The following is a 13,577-nucleotide window of genomic DNA, read 5'->3' as shown; positions in this document are numbered from 1 at the left end:
TACTGTGCTGGACCTTGCTCTCACCAACAAGGAGGGGCTGGTGGGTAATGTGAAGCTCAATGGCAGCTTCAGCTGCAGTGTCCATGAAATGGTGGAGTTCAAGATCTCTAGGGCAGAAAGGAGGGCACACAGCAAGCTCACTACCCTGGATTTTAAGAGAGCAGGTTTTGGTTTCTTCAGGGATCTGCTTGGTATAGTGCCATGGGATAAAGTGCTGAAAGGAAGAGGGGTCCAGGGAAGCTGGTTGATACTCAAGGTTCACCTCCTCCAAGCTCAAGAGTGGTGCATCTCAACAAAGAGGAAATCAGGGAGAAATACCTGGAGGTCTGTGTGGAGAAACAAGTTCCTAGACTAACTGACATAAAAAGGGAAACTACACAGAAATTCTCCATGCAGTCAGATCTGTGAGGAAAGCTAAAGATCTGATGGAACTAAACCTGTTCAGGGACATCAAGGGCAATAAGAAAAGCTTCTATAGATATGTCAGGAGACCTGGTTACCCATGATGTGGATTTACTTTTTTGCCTCAGATTTCACTGGCAAGTGCTGCAGCCACACTGCCCAAGTTGCAAAAGGCTTTGGCAGCAACTGTGAGAATAAGGAATTATTCATTATTGGAGATCAGGTTTGACACCCTCTAAGTCAACTGAAGGTGCACATATCCATGGGATCTGATGAGATGCATCCATGGCTCCTGAGGGAACTGGAAGATGAAGTTGCCAAGCCATAATGCATCATATTTGAGAAGTCATGGCAGTCCAGTGAAGTTCCCACTGATTGGGAAAGGGGAAAAATAGCTCCCATTTTTTAAAAAGGAAAAAAAGGAAGACCTGTGGAACTATAGATTGGCTAGTCTCATCTCTGTGCCTAAGCAAACCTAATGAAGTTCAACAAGGTCAAGTTCAAGGTCCTGCACCTGGATGGAGGCATTTCTGGTACAAATGCAGGGTGGGCAAAAATGGGTTTAGAAGAACTTTGATGAGAAGCTTAACATGACTTGGCAATGTGTATTTGCAGCCTGGAAAGTCAACCATATGCTGAGCAGCATCAAAAGAAGTGTGACCAGCAGGTTGAGGGAGGTAACGCTGCCCATCTGCTGTGTCCTGGTGAGACCCTTGATTCAATCGCTGAGCTATTAGAGCAAGTCTAGAGAAAGGCCACAAAGAGGATCAGAGGGCTGGAGCATCACTTCTATGAAGACAGGCTGAGAAAGCTGGGTTTGTTCAACATGGAGAAGAGAAGGCTCTGGGGAGATAATAGAGCAGCCTTCCAGTCCTTTAAGAGGGCCTACAAGAAATCTGGAGAGGGACTTTTTACAAGTGCATGCAGTGACAGAAGAAGGGTAGTGTCTGTTCTCACCCAGCTAAGTAGTAATCAATAAAGTCACAGTTTTACACTAAACCACATTTTCCCTTATTTCAGTAACCCAGTCTTCAGAATATACAGAACTCAATTGCTACTAGTCATTTCTCATTCAGCCATAATGCATTAAAAAAGCAGATTGTTGAGAAGCTCTACTTATTTTGATATATGAAAAAGAGAATTTTGCTCACGGTCTACATAATATATAGACCCACTTAAAAGGTAACTCATACTTTATTTTTTTTATTTTCTAAAAAGATATTTCTTTTATATGAAGGTAAAGTAGTTTTAGTAGCACTACCCATTATTATCATAGCTTATTTTAATTTTAAAAAATGTAAATAATTTGTTTTTCACATAATATGTTCTTAAAGTTAATTTTATTCTAAATAGTTAAGTGTCCTGGTTTGAGCAGTAGCAGTCATTTTTCTCCTTCTTGGTAGCTGGTGCAGTGCTGTGTTTTGACTTTCGGGCTGAGAACGGTTGCTGATAGCAAGTATGTTTTGAGTTACTGCTCAAATGTTTGGTTTGTTCAAGGCCTTTTCTGAGCTCATGCTCTGCCAGGGAGGAGGGGAGGCTGGGAGGAAGGAGAGACAGGACACCTGACCCAGGCTAGCCAAAGAGGTATTCCATACCATAGCACGTCATACCCAGGATATAACGGGGAGAAACCTGGGAGGGCTGGAGCTCTGGGGAGATGGGGGAGGTATCGGTCGGTGCTCGGTCGGGCAGGGTGGAGTGAGTTATGGGTCGGTGGCTGGTGAGGTGTTGTATTCTCTTCACTTGTTATTGGCTTTATCATTATTATTTGTAGGAGTAATGGCAGTAGTGATTTGTGTTATGCCTTAGCTATTAAACTGTGCTTATCTCAACCCGTGGGGGCTACATTCTTTGGATTCTCCTTCCTAACTCTCCGGTAGTTGGGGGAGCAAGGGGGGGGAGTGAGTGAACGAGCTGTGTGGGCTTGGTTTAAACCACGACATTAAGTTTTAGTAATTCATTCACAAAAGCTAAGATCTTTCACAAATGTTATATTCAAGTCACATATCTTCTGATATTTTTCAGGATATTGCCCACTTGACAGCTCTAGTCATCTCACACAATTTTGGGTGCCTCAGATTAAGTAAGAAGAAATTATATTGTGTACCTTGTGTTCTTATTCCAGTGCTGTAAGAGTGGCCAATAGCAATGTTAAAACTCTTCATTATTTAGAACCTACTTGAGGACTTCTAACTCCTCAGCTACTTGATTAATTTCTTGACTGATCTAAATTGTTTCATATTATTGTGACATGAAGTGTTAGAAACTAAAATCTTCCCAAGAAGAAACTAGCATAGTGTTGTAAGCAGAGAATTTATATTGCTATATAAAATGTGCATAAATAATAAAATATCTATTCAAATGGTATACATTCTTTTAAGTATTAAGACTAAAGGTTTTTTCTTTGTGACAACTTATGAACAGAAACTGTCAAGCTTTTTACCTGTACCCATAGAGGTAACTCCACTTCAATCAAGAAGAATTACAAGAATCAACACAGAGCTGTGACCTGAAGCTCTAAGTAGAACTTCAAAGGTACAAGTCTTCCTACCTAAGTACCTTAAAACAGCACCTCTTTTGCATTCTGTCAAGTAAACTCATCTGAAAACAGAAGAAATTTATTTTAGCAAACATAGTTGTAATATTTTAATTTGTTATATCTCCATGTAGGGAAAAAAAGATACTTAGAAAGTTCTCAAGAGACATTAAGAGAGACTGAAAGAGATTTACCCCAAAATGACATTAAAACACTGAGGACAGTCACTTTTGAAGTGCTAGGTCCAGGCTCAGTTACCTGCTGCAGCTCAAATTGGTTTAAAACCAAGTTTCCTAACTTACCCTGACCACAAAGGTAGGTGTACCTTGATTTTTCAGGATCTGATTAGAAATTCTACCCTGAACCTGATAATATCTTCATTAAGAAACTTCTACTGAAAAGATATGTATTTCCATGAAAAGCTTTGGTTTTGCCAAGTCAACATTTTGCATTGAAAAATGTTTTCTCAAAAGTATTCTCATCTTCCTGCAAGAGACAAGATGACAACTTATTATGACATTATTTAAAAGATATCTACTCTTTTGCTTCCCATTTGGCATCAGAATCACCTTAGAAAGATGCGTACGATTCTGCAACATTTCAAAAGTATCACAATGTCTGTGAATGGCATTTCAATTTATGGGAAATCTCATAAAGTTTAAAAGTACCTTAAAAAGAAGCTAAGGCGGATGGACTAAAAGAAATTAAACTAAAAGAAATGTATGTATTGACAGGCTCAGCTCCTGCCATATTAGGCCTGTAATGGCTTTGCAATTAGGTGGAAAGTGTAATGATTCAAAAGCTATTTCTTAAAATTTTATTGGAACTAAAATTGACAAGACAGAAAGGAAAGAATACTGTGTAGAAAAGCTTCATCCAGCACCACAGTTAATCATAAAGCAGGAGAAATCACCTATGAAGACATCACTGAAAAGTCCTTTTTAAAAAAAATCCTTTATCTCCAATTTTAATCACTTCTTCAGTCTGAAAACCAGATCAGTGAAAAGCTTTACAAGTCCTGTACTCCAAAACTTCTCAGAATAACATTTTAATTTATACAAGATTTTTTGCTCAAACTGCTCTCAAAGCCAGTGCTTCTTAGGACTTGTTTAAAATATTGTGTAGAACTGACAGAAGCACAGAGATTTTTGTATATGAGAGGACATTCTGGTTATAGAAGTGTTTTTCTTGGGGGGGGAGGGAAGAGGACAGGAGAACTGTCCCATACAGTTTTAGACAACACAGATAACTGGAATTTTGTGTTATACCAGATGTCAACACAGCCTGTTTGAAAGAGTCTATGAACGTACAGACATTCACAAGACTTGAAGTGTCATGTTAGGTTCATGAGATATCCAGATAATAAATAAAGACAATGTTAAGGTCCTTCCAGCCTGGCAAAGATGGCTCACACTGCTGATGAGATTTAAAAATCTATTGTGGAATAAGCATCAGAGAACCTCCTCATGATGAGGGCTGGCAACTTGTCAAGGAATTCTACTTAACTCATGATGACACAGAAATGTGTTTGGGTTCTGTTCTTATTGTCCTGCTAATCTCAGCACAAGAATAAATATTAATTACAATATTCATTAGTGGTCTTGTAAACAAGTATATTATTTCCTCATTTTAAACTCAATTATTTTTAAAATTTTGCACACCATACTTTCAGTCTAGTACCTAAAACTGAATTAACAGACTGTGTGGCTCACCCTGTTCCAAACACAAAGCAGTTCTGTTCAACCAGAGATAATATTGCAGGATATTGGCATGAAGCTCCATAGTGGAGCAAAAAAGTGCTGTCTCAACAAGACTTACAAAATCAACATTCCCAGCCTTTTGTTAGTATGCCCAAAAGCAGATGGAAGCAATCTCCCCTAGGCATAAAGGCCTTTCTAAAATACTGATGAACCAGTTCCAAGAGCTGAACACTTGGGGAATTATTACTTATTAAAGTCTTGCAAATCAAAGCTCCAGCTTTGGAGCCCTCAGCATAGGAAAGACATGGCCCTGTTGGAGCTGGTCCAGAGGAAGCCCACAAAAATGATCAGAGGGATGGAGCACCTCTCCTATGAGGAAAGCCTGAGAGAGTCAGGGTTGTTCAGCCTGGAGAAGAAAAGGCTCCGGGGAGACCTTATCGCGGTCTTTCAGTTCTTAAAGGGTGCTTATAAAAAAGATGGAAACAGACATGTTTGTAGGGCCTATTGTGATAGAAAAAGAGGTAATGATTTTGAACTAAACAAGGTAGACTCAGACTACATATAAGTAAAAAAAAAATTTACAATGAGGGTGTTGAAATACTGTCACAGGTTGCTGGGAGAGGTGGTATAATGCTCCGTTCCGGGAAACATTCAAGGTCAGCTTGGGCAGACCTCTGAGCAGTATGAATTAGTTGAAAAACTATCTGAGCTCCGGAGCCCCTTACCACCTCTCCCAGAGCTCTGTAGTCCTTCTTTATACTCCTCAGGCTACTACTATCTATACCCCTAGCACCCACATGTACCACTAGAAGCGGGTAATAGTCCGTGGGACTTACTAGAGCAGGCAGCCTCTCCGCAACATCCCTGATCCATGCCCCAGGTAGGCAACACACCTCCCTTGCAACCAGGTCAGGCCGACAGATGAGCACTTCTGTCCCTCTCAAGGCAGAGTCCCCTACTACTACAACCTGCCACTTTTTCCTGGCGGTACCAGTAGAGATCTTCTCTACCAGTGCACTAGCCGGCTTTTTCTGGTGCAAGTGCATTTCCTCATGAGCCCCCTGCAGGACAGCAAAGTGGTTTTGGGTGGGTACAACAGGTTTAGGAGGAAGCCTCTTGCTTTTAATTGCCCTCTTCCTCCTTTTGTTGGTTTTTTTTTTTGTTACTAATTCCCAGCTTCCCTGATCAACAGCCTCCTTCTTTCCTCCACGAGTTAGAGGGGAAGCTTGAGGCTCCTGTGCTGTTTGAGCCTGGAGCAAGCAGTCCTGCTTCCTCTCAGCTTCCCTGACATCTTGCAGCTTACTGACAGCATCCCGTAGCTCAGCCACCTGCTGCAGGAGGACCTCCATCAGGGAGCAGCGAGTGCAGCCCTGCCCATTCTGCACCTTTCCCTCACAAGACCAGTGCAGGCACTCTCCACACTCCAAGCTCTGCACCACAGCCTCCCCTCTTACTGGCTCTGTCTGGGTGCCTACGCTCGCCACCACCGAGGGAGCCAAGGCAGAGCTCCCAGACCGGACCCTGGTCATACAGCGAGTGCTCACCATCCTGCTCGCCTGCCCGTGCATACTGCCGCGCAATCTGCCTCAACCCGCTCTGTTTGCCCCGCTCCTGGTCACCGCGCTCCCTGGATAGATTTTTAACCACTCACAGTTGGTGCCACTCCTCCTGTCTCAGCTCCTGGTGAGTCAGCTCCTCGAGGTAGCTGAGCAGCCGGCTCCTGGGCAAGTCCTGTCGAGGACTTGAGGCTCCCCTCCTCAGTGGCTCTTGTCGCTCTGAGGTGAGGCTCCTGGACGCTGATCTCTACCCGCTCTGCTCCAGTGTTACAGGCGTCCTCTCTCATGCTTTCTCAGCCTCCTGGCAGCGCTCTGTCTAATGCAGCCTGGGAGGCTTGCTGGGTCATGGCCACCTTGATGGCCACCAGGTCTCCCAGGTCCTTTTCTGCAAAGCTGCTTTCTAAATAGTTGGTCCCTAGTCCACACTCATTCATGGGGTTATCCTTCTGCAGCTGCAGGACTTTGCACTTCCGAATTTTGAACTTTGTGAGATTATGGTTCTGTAGGAGAGAAACATTTTATCCAAAGCCATCCTTCGCCATGGACATAATTTTGAAAGATACAGGTGGAGGTGGCACCTTCAGAATCAAACAGATCCACTGCCTTACAAAAAAAAAAATAGCCTTTCCATAATTCAGAATTTCCTGCTGTCCCACCACCCCTTGTCCTTCCACTGCCTTCCTGCCCTTCCCACTCTTCCCTCACGCTGTCAAACCCCAAAACACCCAAAGCCAAAAATCCCCCTCCCAAAATTATTTTACCAGCAAGATCCCTAGAAACACTGAACCACATTTGGAGTGCAATTGTTCATTTTTCAAATTTACTGTTGCCCATTCTGCTTTCTAGTACCCTTGCTGCTCCTGTACTACCTATTTTAGAAGATAGAAACAGAGTGTGATTGATAATGAGCATTTCAGCTGACCAGAAAAGCCACGCAAATTTCAATCCCTGTCTGCTCCTCAGCATGTCACTTGAAACAGATTGTCTGCTTCTCAAAAAAAGTACACCAGGTTCATAGGCTGCAGTTTGCACACAATGATTTAGAGTAAAACAGTAGTTTTTAATTTCCGCTCAGGAAAGTCATGATATGTTTGAGGGATTTCCTGGTTACACAAACATAGCTGCTTTCTGAGAGGCAACATAATGATACCAGAAATACCATTTCATTCTACTCTTAAAGAGCCAACAGTTGAACTGGCAAATGGTAGAATGCAGAGAAACCACACTATCTGTCACTCTTATCAGCTGTAGATGAAAATTTTAGCTTTTAAATCTGCAGCTTTGCTCAGTTTGCCAAGATCTTTTGTTTTTTTTTCAGGAAATTTTCTACTATTCACTGATCAACCATAGAATCATAGAATAATAGAATAATTACGGTTGGAAAGGACCTTGAAATCATTTAGCTGCATGGTGAATTTAACCAGACAATTACCAGCTTAGGCAGAGCACAACTCTACTCATTGCCATGTCATTGAGATAAGTTCCTAACAATACATTTGTAAGATGTTTGTGTCTTGCCTCACCTTCAAACAGGACATTTCATCAAAGAGCTCTAGGTCTTTACAGAAAAACTGTTAGCTATGCCTGGTTCCAACAGCAACTAAGGCAACAAGACATACATTGAAACAATTGTTAAAGAGCTGTTTAGAAAATTTACTAGCTTCTTTATCAAGTGAAGTCAGCTCTTGGAACACAACCCTGCACTTGACTTCTAGACAATGCCATCTCTTTCTCCTACAGAAAAGTTTGTGCAAAAGTGGTAAGTTTTTCATAAAATGCCAAGAGGAAACATAGCCACCTATGCAATTACATCTCTGGGATGTGTTAAAACATTGAAGGAAATAATGACTTACATATTAAATCTATACGTGACTTTGAAGCACACTCTCTGACAGACAGGATCGTGCAGTTGCCAGACCTACAATGATGCTCTTTCTCTCAGATAGGTAAGTGATGAACATATATACAGATACATACAGGATTCCTTGATTACTCTTTCCTATAAAACTCAGGATAGGGAAATTAACTGAGACAGAACTGAAAAATACCAGGAGTGACAGAAAAAAGAGATCTTTGTGACTGTACACTCTGTAATACCTGTGTAACACTGAAGTTATCAAATTGTAGTGTGTCATTGAAGGAAAACTGATAAAAAGAAATCAGAGAAAAAAAAAGACAAAAATGGAATAAATTCCAAAACAAGTCATTCATTCTTTCCTCACTTTAAATCTATTGTAAAAAAAATGGCATTTATTATTGGCTATGGATCAAAAGTAGGATTTTTTTCTTGACACTTTAGAACAGACACTGAATTCAGTGTCCCTTTTATCTGAATACAAAAAATTAAATTAGATCTAGCCGACAACACATCTGATTAATAATTGATATGATGTCCAAAACAGAAATTTTCACATAGTTGTGATCTTATATCTTATTCTTTATCTATTAACCATAATGAAAGTAATTTGCCATATTTATATATTTATTTCAGATTTGTTTGCTGTTTCATGTTCTGATTTCTTTCCTATTTTTTTATAATAAGTCACCTTCCTACATTATCCCTGTATGAAAGTTAGTTATTCCCATGCTTGCTGTCAAATCCAGTATATTGCATCACTGTAGCTCAGGTAATGACTCATTTCTGAATGATTTGGTTATCTGTTAAACTCCAGACACTTTCACTAACAGCATTCCAGGTACCCCAAGTGTGGATTTTTTGAATCAGTGAAGGTTGCTAAGGAACAGAAGTGTACTTATCTACCACATCAGTTTCAGGAATTTCAATGCAAAGAAACAATCTTACACACACATATCTTAAAAAAAACCACGATTTTTTAAATATATGCTATAAAGAGCTGTAGTTTATTAAAACACAGCCTTAGTTCTAATACTTGGGGTTCTTTTGTATGAACTGTAACATTTGTTTTTTTTTTAAATCTCATTATGTTAAGGATCTAAGTTGGAATGCAGTTATTTTACAAAAATTCATTTAATCTCTTGGTCATCTATAGCAAGAAGCTCTTTGAAAAAAAAAGGCAGAAATATTTTGATAGGATATTATATTGTCGGCAAGTTTTTATAAAAGCTGCAGACTTGCCTTTGACACAAAGTGGAATTAAGATGCATCTGTGTTTCTCCTTCATGCTTTTTCTGCATTTTAGTGTAAAGTCTATAAATAGCATTCGGTCAGAATGATAATGTGGAAGTTGTGACAACACATCAGTTATACAGACAGGTATAAAAATGTTTTGTATTGGCAGCGTATTTCCACTGTCACTCTCTTGCTTTTTTTTTTTTTTTTTGTTTCTTTTGGCAAATAATTGGATAGGTTAACATATCTGTCAGTGAACAACTTCACAAGTCTAGTTTAATGAGGCAAGGATTTCCCATAACTTATGAAATCTTTCATGTTAAGTCAAAAACACATACAGCTGCTCAAACTACATCTATATCAAACTATAATGTCATTAACAGGCAATTAAAATTAGGAAAAAGCTTAACTAAATTAGTAATGACTAGAAAAAATAAACCACTACTAACTGGTAGCTTGACATTGTTACAGAAACTGAAAGCTGTGAAAAGGCGCAATCTATGTATGAGTCAAAACTATAGGTTTGTAATAAGCATCAGAAGCACTCATCAGTGAGAGCACCTGGCACATAGATAGTATAATGCAATAAAGCAGCAGCTTCCCGCTAAATATATTTTGATTGTGCACTAAAAGAACTGTGGGCAGTTCTTAAGAACTTACAGGCCTTGAAAAAGACCTGTTGTATGAACATGTTTCAAACTCTATGAATTTTTTAAGTACTCTGTAAATAAATACTGTTACTGAAATATGGGGTGAGAACTAAGTTCCTGATCCCATAGTTTCAGATATATGCAATTCTCTGCCATTTAGACTTGAATATGATTTCTGTTATTAAAGGACAGAACTTGCTCGCTAAATTATAGCTTGACAATGAAATCAGCATGCAACCACACACTGTGTCTCTCCTTCTTCCTTCCTCTTTCTTTGTCACAAATATGGTAATTTTCTGCTTAATGTGAACCAGTAATAAAACCTTCCCTATAAAATAGATGTTTGATATTTCGAGCACCAAACAAGACATTAAAAAAAATCATTGAGGTATTTGTCTAGTTTAAAGCTTTTTTTTTTTTTTTTCCCAAATATGGCCTATGATTGGTAAATACAAAGACAGAAAATCTTCTCATAAATTCTAACTAAAAATGCTGTTTTTCTTTAACCATGAATCTGTACTACCTGACCGGTCTCCACTGGTCTTTTCTTCTCAAGGAAGATGGAAGAATTCCCTTGCATTTTTTCTGATACTTGCTACGGTTGTTAAAGAGGTGCTATGGATTGTTACAAAGAGACATATGGAGTCTCTTCACTACTCTGTTGAAAATGCAAATGGTGAAATAAATTTGAAGAGCTTACTTTCTTAGTATTAAGCTCCACTGCTCTTCCTCTGAAAATTCTGCTGAGATAAAAAAAAAGCTGATGTTACATAGCTCCTGTATGCAATTCATGTTTTTCACTGTTAAAAATAAGTTTTAGTGATGCTATTCTGTTACACCTATTTTATTTATATTTAGCTCAAAATTAACAGATTTAAACAGTAATGTCCATTCAGAGATTATTTGTTTCTTCATTTATAATCAATACTTTGAATCAGCTGAAGCATTTTACTTTATTTAAATCCAAAACTCAGTTGTTGGCTTGAACATTATTGGTTAGTTATTTTTTATGAAGTACACCAAATCAGTGTACTGTCATAGAATCTTATACATTTTAATTAAACCTTCTTTTTTGACAGCAAATAGCAAAGTCAAAAAGAGTGGAAGGTTGGCCTGTAAAGATCTAAATATTGTTACCTTCTTTCTACCATGTACATGCTTGATGCTAACTGAATGTCAGGATTTATTCTCTGTAGGCTGCACCCGTGATAGAGGTCAACATTGCTGCACAGGCCTTAAAGGTTTGACATTCTAGCAGAAAGCAGTAGTGTGTGTACACATCATGGGCAAACTGTCCAACACATAGATGCAGCATACAACAAGCATACATGCAAACGATGCCTGGTTCTAGTCAATAGAAAGATTCTGGTTACAATTTCATTTCGAGCAATGGCACAACCTATCTTCATGAACAGCTTTAGTATTATAATTTCCTTGAAGATATTAACTCTTCCAACAGCAATGGAAGAACAAGAGAACTGTGGTTTTCATTGTATGGAAATAAATCTGATTTCTGACAAGCTTATTTCACTTTGATATACAGCCTTTACCTTGTGTATTTGATTTCTTGTCTACTTTCAGATGTCTGTCCATAAGTTTAATCATTGCTGCTTCACTTCTGCACACACAAAAGTCTGAATTCTGGGAATTACTTGGAAGATGAGGGAGAAATTTTCCTCGACAAACAATGTGAAGTGGACATGTCAAGAAAGAGGCAAGCATTCTTTCAAACATTCTAGACCACATTCTGACACTTTTTCATCAAGTAGGATTTTAGTCTGTGAGTAGTGTTACTCTAGGGTGAGGCACATTTTAATACATGGCATTTCAATACAGTGCAGAACAGCCAGAGCTTTACTGGGGATCAATCCATCTACAGAACAAATCAGCAGTGACCTAAAATTATATTTTTAAGGACTGGTTTTAAGTCTTATCCTGCCTTTGACAATCAAATCAGAGTGCAATGCTTGAAAATCTTTCTTCATACAAAATTCCTCTTGTAAAGCTATTACAGGTAGATGTGGACAGAAACAAAAAAAGCCGCAGCTCACTGGTCCTCAGTAAGCGGTAGCTTACTTCAAGTAACTGAGTAGTTCTCTGACACAAGAATTAACCTGGTCTCAAGTGAACAATGTCAATTTTCAGAACTAGCAAAGCAATATTTAGTTTCTGCATCAAGCTTCAGGCTTTATTTAAGTGAACAGTAATCATGACTCCCACTCCTCAGACTGAAAGCTGGATATATTTCCAAGGGAAATCCTCTTGTATAACCACAACTTAATGGGTAAACTATAAGTTTTACTATATAAAATTCTGTGTACTATACTGAAATGCATAGCAGCCTTTACACTGTTGCAGCTATCCCTCATGGCTTTGAAGTCCCTTGATCCATACATCATGCTATATATCTCTTGTCAATATACTTGTGCTTTTTCTTTTCAGTAATAGTTAAAATGTTATTCAACTCTACATTCAATACTCACAGCTGTAATTGAAGTCAAACTTCTTTTCACACATATGGAAAACCTGCTTAATTTACATGTTAGTCCTGGAATTGCAGTGAACAGCAGCATATCATGCTGAGGCATTTTTGTTGCTTAATACGTATTTACATTTGTTCTGAGAATAGGAAATTTGGAAGTCCTATTTTTTAAAAAAACTCATTATGCAGTAGTACTTTACAACACTGAATTGAACTAATACTTCACGATACCAGAGGAACTGTGGAATTTATATCGACTTACAAAGAAAATCTAGTATCAGGGATAGAAGGCATTACAAAGATTAGTCTCTAAAAAAATAATAATAATAAAATGCTCTTTTAAATGATGTGGGGGAGAAGAATAAAGCTGAGCATGTTGCCTTAATGCTACAGTTGTGCTCTGTTCTAGCTTTTAAATGAAATCAGAAAGAAATTCCCACTGAAACTAATGGAAAGTCACATCTTGGAAGATGATGTACCCAAAAGCTTCATCTCTGTGGAGCATACTTGAATACAACAGCCGACTACCCTACCAGTTCAGTGCAAAGTACTCTAGTAGAAAATCAGATCTGAAATAAAAGAGATTACATTGATGATGCCCTTATGGTGCAAAGCTGAACTTAGTTCCAAGTATCTAGTCAAGTGCAGATGTACTAAAGAAGTCCCTACAGTCCTGTCTTGTAAATAATTCATCATTCATACACAGTTTTAAGCCTAGATATTTAAGTGGCAAACCATCAGAGAAACCTGGCGCTAGTGAAGGAATATGGATCTACTTTTTCATGGTATTTTCATTATGCAAGCAGAATACAGGAGCAGACAACTGGAACTTTTTGTGACCAAGCTCCTCTTCTAGTCTGCCAATCCTGCCTGTACTTGGAATGTGAGTACCTTGTGCAGAACTTAAAATAGTAATCTGAGGACATTGCTATGGAGACTCTGAATAGAAAAGCTCAAATACTTGGTTCCTCTTAAAACATTTCCATTTTTTATTATTACCATAAAGGCTACTAGCACACACATGAACTGGAGCCCTCTAAATTGGGTTTCATGTCGATGTGTCCCTGCCACTACAGCGACAGAGAGGCTGTGCCAACAGTCCCTGTAAGGACCGCAGGTGAATGCAGGAGGGATGTTTCCATTAACACCTCTGGCCGTGC

This window comes from Melopsittacus undulatus, chromosome 5 (assembly GCF_012275295.1).
Source record: "Melopsittacus undulatus isolate bMelUnd1 chromosome 5, bMelUnd1.mat.Z, whole genome shotgun sequence".
Lineage (NCBI taxonomy): Eukaryota > Metazoa > Chordata > Aves > Psittaciformes > Psittaculidae > Melopsittacus > Melopsittacus undulatus.
The sequence above is the reverse complement of the archived record's forward strand: the minus strand, read 5'-3'. Positions refer to the sequence as shown.